The following is a 9,717-nucleotide window of genomic DNA, read 5'->3' on the forward strand; positions in this document are numbered from 1 at the left end:
TTTGAGAATTAGTGCACGCCTAATTGACGCGAATCCTAAAGGTAGCTACCAGGTTTAACACCCCCACCCAGAATGTTCACTAGACGGAAGGGCTAGTGGGCGTGGTGTTTAGTACTTCGAAGTTTATATGATTATTATATAGACGAGATGTTCTGTTTTGAGGATATTATGATGCGAATTATATGTTAAGGTCGGTTACCAAGCTAAGCTATGCAAGCAATGAAAAGTGAATGTTATGTATCGAGAGAATAATTTTATACACAGGTTATGTGTATGTTATTTTTGTGCACGAAATATGTGTACGGTTACTAAGATTTATGAAAAAAGATTTCGTACACGAGAAAGGTGTAATGTATTTAAAAGATATCGCATGTACATTACAGGTGGGTATAGGATTCGGGCCCATTTGTACCATGCAACATTTAAATCTTGAGGTCTATCAAAATGATGAATTTTATTATTTTATGATAAACTTATGAACTCACCAAACTTTTGGTTGACACTTGAAAGCATGTTTATTCTCAGGTATGAAAGAAATCTTCCGCTGTGCATTTGCTCATATTAGAGATATTATTTGGAGTCATTCATGACATATTTCAAAAGACGTTACATTCGAGTCGTCAAGTTCATCAAGATTATTATCGAGTCAATTATAGTTGGATATATTATGAAATGGTATGCATGCCGTCAACTTTCAATGTAAAGCAAGTTTGTCTTTTAAAAACGAATGCAATGTTTGTAAAATGTATCATATAGAGGTCAATTACCTCGCGATATAATCAACTATTGTGAATCGTTTGTAATCGATATGGACTTCGTTCAGATGGATTAGGACGGGTCGCTTCACATGATGAGGGTATGATCTGTGAAACATCATCACGTTCCATTAGAAACTTCAGCATGACTTACTTTAATATAATCACGTTGGTCGGGCGTCATTATATTATACTAACTCATGCTTCATTTCCCAACACTTCTCCAAAAATCATTCATAATTTAAACTTAAATTTTATAGAATGATAGAAACTAAAACAGTTTCTTTTTATAGATAGCACGAGGAGATAGATAATTTCAGACAAAGATATTTATGAAGGTATCTTTAGAAATATCGAAGATATTTATAACGAAAGATACGATGATATCTTAGAATTTAAAATATCAAGAATCAAAGGATGTTGCAGAACTTTTTCGCAAGGATTTAGAATAAGTAAGGAGCAAAGTATTCGCTAAAGATTTCAGCAGCTACTGAATCATATGGATTCTGTAAGTACAGATTTTGTGAATTATCAACAGCCTCCTTCATAGTCTGCTCAATCCGTTTTTCAGTTCCAAAACTGAGCCTTTTCAACACACCATTCTTTATTATTAAGCTTCTGGTCATTAGGACCATCTATAGCTTTTGCTGCTTCATCAGCACTCTCATATCTGAATCATTGGTTATCAATCCGAGGTGTTTTTAAGAGTTTGAAGGATTTGAATGAAGATTGTAATTGTCAAGATACAAATGATGTTTAAGATGGAATTAAGTGGCAAACTTGAAGGAATCTTTAACTGTAGAAGATGTAACATATTATCAATATTTTAAATCAAAATGTGTTATAATTAATATTTCCTACTCTTTTAATACTTTTTAATTGTCAAATGTTAGTAGTCCAATGTTAGTAGTCCAACAGTTCAATAGTCCAATAGTCCAATATATAATCTTAGAATTAATTGACGTATTGTGTACATGTGTCCCGATTTATCCGATGATATTTAAAGTGCGTAAAATAAATAACAGTATTTAAATGACGATAATTAAAATTGAGAGTATTAAAATTGCGATAATTAATTGCGATAATTAAAATGACAATAAATAAAATGTAATAAGGAAATAGTCATAACGGGTATAGGAACAGTTAGCTAGGATTTGGTTAGTATAGATTTAAAATTTTACGTAGTTAATTAATTGGTTACTAATAAATTTTATTTTGTCCATTATTTTCTTCATTATGCTACTTGTCAAATCTTGACTTGGATTCTGATTGGTAAAAATTCGTATATGAAATTGAATTGGAATGAAAATGGTTATTCGTGGATGAATGGATACGTATATATGTGGTTGTAAGTAGGATAGTAAATGATTGTTGAATCGGATTTTGAAGAATGTACAGTGTAACATGTTAATATGCGATCTAAATATTTCTAGGGGTATTACCTACCAGTTAAAATATTCTCATCATTAATAGTTTGTACAAGAGAACTTTTAATTACAATCTTTATGCAAATATATATACATATATATTTTCTTCAGATACAATCATGGATTTAATGAGTTAATATATATAATATTAAACTCATTTGATTTACCGTTAGAACTAGAATACATAATCTCTAAAACATTAGAGGTTACATAATCGCCATGTATAACGAAGATAATGATGTAGAACAGTATGTAAAACGAGGATTATGCTCGAGGTACAAATTATGATGTTGAGGCTTGTGATGCGGATGTTAAGGCTTGTGTTGTTGGTGGTATTGGTGCTGTTGATGCCGGTGTTGACGATGATGCCTGCAACTTGTGCATCGTACTCTCCAAAACTACTACTCAAGCATGAAGTTCATTGACTTCTTCTATTATTCCGAGATGATTGGTGGTTTGAACAAGCGGATGAATAAGGTTTAGAATTGTAGATATTATGTAATCGTTGCGAGCTATTCTAGAAATGAGGGTAAAGATGGTGTTTCGAACAGGTTCGCCGGTAAGTGCTTCAGGTTCTTCGTCAAGAGGGCAATTTGGTTGATGGAAGGGATCGTCTTTTTCTCGACTCCATTGGTTAAGTCGACTACGAATCCATCCCCAATTCATCTAGAATTGATGATGGCTAATTGGTTGATCCATTCCGGTTACACTGCTTTCGGAGCTCGAGTGGAAATCTATATCGGAATAGCTGTCGGAATCTGAGGAACTGGAATTGGTTGCAGGATCCATCTCGTACAGAGCAGGGAAATGATTTTTACATATGAGGAAGATTATATGACTTAGATTAGTATTCTTAAATACATAATTTACATATGTATATATAATACCAAAATCCCATAAGTTACGGAGGAATTTTCGAAAGCTGTCAGGCAGAGTTTACTGTAACAGAGATGATAAGATATGAATTTATCTATACACTATCTATGTAGTAATTGAACTAAGATGTGTCTAGACTTAGGAATAATAAGCAGGAAATTTATCACTAGGAATGATAAACAAAACTTATAATATGCAGCTAAGGTCGAAGTCCAGAATCGCTAATGCATCCTAACGACTATCAGTTAGACACACTAAAGCAAGAACTGGTTCGCTAAGACCACCGCTCTGATACCAACTGAGATAGCCCGTCATAATCCACCTGGACGAAGTCATCAATATTTGGTTTCATTGCGAGGTACTGACCTAAATATGCCAGAAATGACTCCAAGTAATATCTTTAAAATGAGCTAATGCACAGCGAAAGATTTCTTTCATACCTGAGAATAAACATGCTTAAAAGTGTCAACCAAAAGGTTGGGGAATTCATAGGTTTATCATAAACAATCATTTCAATAATTTCAATAGACCACAAGATTTCATTTTCGTTTCAAAGTGTAGGTCTGCTCACTGCTATAAAATCCATTCATATGATGAACACCTGGTAACCGACTAACAGGATGCATATAGAATATCCCCCGCATACAGGTACATCGCAATCAGTATGCAATATATCGTCCGTCGCAATCAGTATATATCGATCGAAGTACTAAAGCATTCGTACCCTGAATGGGACTTGTCAAGGTCCATAGATCTATCTTTAGGATTCGCTTCAATTAGGGTTCATTTCCCTAATTCTTAGGCTACCAAGCTAAAAGGGGTGATATTCGGTTCGATAATCCAACATAGAATGTAGTTTCGATTACTTGTGTCTATTTCGTCAAACATTTATAAAAGCAGCGCATGTATTCTCAGTCTCAAAAATGTATATTGCAAAAGCATTTAGAAGGGAGCAAATGAAACTCACGATACGATATTTTGTAGTAAAAATATGCATACGACATAACTGAACAATTCAGGGTTGGCCTCGGATTCACGAACCTATATCATTTATATATATATTAACACATATAATGGTAATCGAATAAATTATTGAATTATTAGTGAATTAATTGTTATTTTAATTACGTGTTTTATTAATAACCTAATTAATTACATTTATTAATATTTATTAATATTTATTATAAAAATATGAATATAATTATGTGATATGTAGTAAATATAGTTTTATAACTAATCGTTATTTGATAAAATAATATTGGTAATAATAATAAATAAAAAGTTGTTTTATTTTACAATAATAATAGTAATAATAATAATAATTATAACTTTACTGAAAATGATAATTTTAATAATAATGAATTCAAATAATAATAACTATAAAAATAATGATTTTACTAATAATAATAATACTAATATTTATATTAATAATTATAATGATAATAATAATACTAATAATAATACTAATACTTATGATAATAATAATAATAAAAATAAATATGATACGAATAATAATAATAATAATACTAATAATAAAAAAATGATAAAAATAAAAATGATACTTATTTTATTAATACATAAAATGATAGTAATAATAATAATAATAATACTAATAATGATACGATAATAATAATAATAACGATGATAATAATAATAACGATGATAATAGTAATAATAATAATAATAATAATAATAATAATAATAATAATAATAATAATAATAATAATAATAATAATAATAATAATAATAATAATAGTAATACTACCTCAAAGAAGTAGCCCTTAATAAAATGTCCAAGTCCGGGTTTGAACCCGCGACCTCCCGCTAACTCGATAATATCCTTAACCATCGATCCATTTGTGTTTTTTTTATTTATATTGGATACGAATTATATTAAACCCGTGTTATTTATTTTCTATTTTCTTCTTCATCATCTTTAATATCATAAATTCAAGATCATCACCATAACATCATTATCACGATATCACCATCATACTTCTTAACTGTTTATCGTCTTTACCTTTATAATCTTCTCCTTCTTCGTATATCACATCATCGTCCAATACAACATCATTATCGATATTCTATATCACGCATAACATGATCAGCATACTTCTAAAGCTCGTCCTTCATTATTATTAAACTTAATTATCATCTTCCATAATTGATATTATCATTTTTAACTCACTATTACCTTGTCTTAAACTGTTTTATATTATCCGCTATAGTTTAATTAGAAGACAAACAAACACGGTTGTAGCAGTATTATGAAAAGGGTTTCGTGATATAGGCCCAACTGAGAGATGTATGTTGAATCTCGGCCCAACACAATGGGCTGGTTCTCAGCCCAATAATGCAACAGTTACAAGTCCCCATTAGTAATACAAAATCTAAGCTTTCGGCTCAAATAAGAATTGAATGGTTTCAGTTTATGCACGAAATAGAAAAGGGTTTGTAGCATTGCAAGTGGGTTATATTTGATTTATTATCTGTCGGCCATTAAGGAAAAGAAAATACGCAGGGGCATTAAAACGATACATCGATTACGGGTTCCTCTTTTTCATCATTTTTATCATCTATTATCGCGATAAAAACAGGAGGGTTTTTGGATATGTTTTGGTCATCGAATAGCTAAAACAGATACAGTAGCAGCAGAAGGATAAGAATGTGATGTGGGTTCGGTTTGATTGCAGTGGTGGTGGGTTTAAGGTATCACGAAGGAAAAAGCAAGAAGAAAAAAAATATGAAGATTGAAATGGTTGTAGATGGTGGTCGATATGGTGGTTGGGGTGGTTCTTGGAGGTGTTAGAAGGTGGCTTGATTAGTGATCGAAAATTTTGCAGCAACACTTAGGTTTTGTGGTGGTGATAATTAAATGAAGGTGGCGGTTTTCATGATTAAGAAAAAGAGAGAGAGAGAGAGAGAGAGAGAGAGAGAGAGAGAGAAAGAGAGAGTTGTGGTGGTGTTTTATGAAATGTCCCGTTCATATCGATTATAAATGTTTCATATTTATTGGTTTCGTTGCGAGGTTTTGACCTCTATATGAGACGTTTTTCAAAGACTGCATTCAATTTTAAAAACAAACCATAACCTTTATTTTATCGATAAAGGTTTAAAAGCATAACGTAGATTATCAAGTAATGATAATCTAAAATATAACATTTTACACACAACCATTACATAATGGTTTACAATAATATTACACATCGATTTAAATCTCCGAATGCAGTTTTTAAACAATATTTTACAAGCATGTTGAATCTAATTCTTGTCCTTAATTTAGCATGCAACAGCGGAAGCTCTTAATTATCACCTGAGAATAAACATGCTTAAAACGTCAACAAAATGTTGGTGAATTATAGATTTAATATATATATATATATATATATATATATATATATATATATATATAATTGTAATAATAGACCACAAGATTTCATTTTTCATAAACATCCATCTCATATCAGGCATTTCGCAAACTGCATAGAGATAAAAAAATCATTCATATGGTGAACACTTGGTAACCGACATTAACAAGATGCATACAGAATATCCCCAAAATAGAATCCTCTCGTCTGTATAATAATAAATCGAAGTACTAAAGCATCCGTACCTCGGATGAGGTTTGTTAGGACCATAGATCTATCTTTAGGATTCGCGTAAATTAGGGGTACTGTTCCCTAATTCTTAGGCTACCAAGCTAAAAGGGGTATATTCGATTTAGATAATCCAACCATAGAATGTAGTTTCGATTACTTGTGTCTATTTCGTAAAACATTTATAAAACTGCATGTATTCTCATCTCAGAAATATTAGATTTTAAAAATGGGACTATAACTTACTTTCACAGATTTTTACTTTGCCGAAAATAAGACTTGGCCACTGGTCGATTCACGAACCTATAACAAATATATACATATATATCAAAGTATGATCGAAATATATTCACAACATTTTTATTACGTTTTAATGATTTAAGTTTGTTAAGTTAGCAGTCCATCGTTAGTAATCTACAACTAATTGTCCATAGCTAATAGTACAGAAATAAGTCAATATATATTATCTCGAATCAATCCACGACCCAGTGTATACAAGTCTCAGGCTAGATCACAACTCAAAGTATATATATTTTGGAATCAACCTCAACCCTGTATAGCGAACTCTAGCATTACAGCATATAGAGTGTCTATGGTTGTTTCAAATAATATATATATATATATATATATATATATATATATATATATATATATATATATATATATATATATATATATATATATATGATGTCGATATGATATGTTAAAACATTGTATATGTTTCTATGGTCTATCAAGATTACATAATATGTTAGAGTACATGTATAATACAATATAAGTTAGTTAAGTTATGGTTAGAAAAGATTCGTTACAAATTTCACGTAGCTACAACAAGCAAAAATATCCAATTTTGTTTTACCCATAACTTCTTCGTTTTAAATCCGTTTTGAGTGATTCAAGTTGCTATGGTTTCATAATGAACTGAAATTTATGAAACTAAGCAGAAAAAGTATAAGTTTATAGTCAGAAATATTGGTTACAAGTCATTTTTGTAAGAGGTAGTCATTTCAGTTGAAAGAACGACGTCTTGATGACCATTTTGAAAAACATACTTCCACTTTGAGTATAACCATGATTTTTGGATATAGTTTCATATTCATAAGAAAAATCATTATCCCAGAAGGACAAATTTTAAATCAAATTTAATCATAGTTTTTAATTTTCTAACCCAAAATAGCCCCCGGTTTTACTACGACGGCGTATGTCCGGTTTTACGGTGTTCTTCGTGTTTCCAGGTTTTAAGTCATTAAGTTAGCATATCATATAGATATAGAACATGTGTTTAGTTAATTTTAAAAGTCAAGTTAGAAGGATTAACTTTGTTTGCGAACAAGTTTAGAATTAACTAAACTATGTTCTAGTTATTACAAGGTTAAATCTTCGAATAAGATAGTTATACATATATGAATTGAATGATGTTATGAACATCATTACTATCTCAAGTTTAGTAGGTAAACCTACTGGAAGTGACAAGAAATGATTTAGCTTCAAAGGATCTTTGATGACTTGAAAGTTCTTGAAGTAGAATCATGACACGAAAACAAATTCAAGTAAGATTCCTACTAGAATTAAAATTGTTATAGTTATAGAAATTGAATCAAAGTTGGAATATGAGTATTGCCTTGAATTAGAATGATAACCTACTGTAAATAAAAGAGGTTTCTTGATCTTAGATGATTACTTAGAATGGATTAGAAAGCTTGAAAGTAGACTTGCAAACTTGAAAGTGTTCTTGAAGTTTACTTGAGTAGTTGTTTTGAAAGTTAATCTAGGTTAGGATTTATGAACTAGATTGAGTTAGATTTTGTTGAAGATGGTGAAGAACACTTAGAACACCAAGAGAAAACTTGAGAGAGATAAGTTTGAAGCATGAAAGTTGAAAAATGAAAGTGTTATGGTTGGTGAAGAAAAATGTGATCCTACCCTTGAATATAAGGTTCCATTAGTTTGTATTTTTGTTAGATATTTCATGCTAGTTACCAAATGATGGTTCCCACATGTTTAGGTGACTCATTAAGGCTGCTAAGAGCTGATCATGGAAGTGTATATACCAATAGTATATATATTTAAAAGTTGTGTATTGTACGAGTACGAATACGGATTGAATACGAGTAAATAGTGTTAATGTAGTAAATAGTGTGTTATTGTAGCAAATAGTATTTACTGTAGCAAATAGTATTTCACTGTAGCAAATAGTATTTTACTGTAGCAAATAGTACTTTAATATAGCGAATAGTATTTTACTGTAGCAAAGCGAAAATTTACTTTAGCAAATAGTGTTTTACTGTAGCAAATAGTGTGTTAGTTGTACATCTTTGATTTAATTGTATTTCTTATATATATATATATATATATATATATATATATATATATATATATATATATATATATAATAAAAACTTACATCATAAAAAAATAAAACGATTATATAATTATCACAAGTTATGGCGTTCGTGAATCATCAGGCAAACGGGGTGGTCAATTGTCTACATAAACTCATTTCAATTAATCAAGTCTTAACAAGTTTGATTGCTTAACATGTTGGAAACATTTAATCATGCAAATATAGTTTTCATTTAATATATAATCATGGAAAAGTTAGGGTCACTACAGTACCTACCCGTTAAAAAAATTTCGTCCCGAAATTTTAAGCCGTTGAAGGTGTTGACGCATCTTCTGGAAATAGGTGCGGGTATTTCAGCTTCATCTGATCTTCATGCTCCTATATGAACTCGGGTCCTCTACGAGCATTCCATCGAACCTTAACAATTGGTATCTTGTTTTGCTTAAGTCTTTTAACCTCACGATCCATTATTTCGACGGGTTCTTCAATGAATTGTAGTTTTTCGTTAATTGTAATATCAGCTAATGGAATGGTGAGATCTTCTTTAACAAAGCATTTCTTCAAATTCGAGACGTGGAAGGTGTTATGTACACCCGCGAGTTGTTGTGGTAACTCAAGTCGGTAAGCTACTAGTCCGACACGATCAATAATCTTGAATGGTCCAATGTACCTTAGATTTAGTTTCCCCCGTTTACCAAATCAAACAACGCCTTTCTAAG

Source organism: Rutidosis leptorrhynchoides, chromosome 11 (assembly GCF_046630445.1).
Source record: "Rutidosis leptorrhynchoides isolate AG116_Rl617_1_P2 chromosome 11, CSIRO_AGI_Rlap_v1, whole genome shotgun sequence".
NCBI lineage: Eukaryota > Viridiplantae > Streptophyta > Magnoliopsida > Asterales > Asteraceae > Rutidosis > Rutidosis leptorrhynchoides.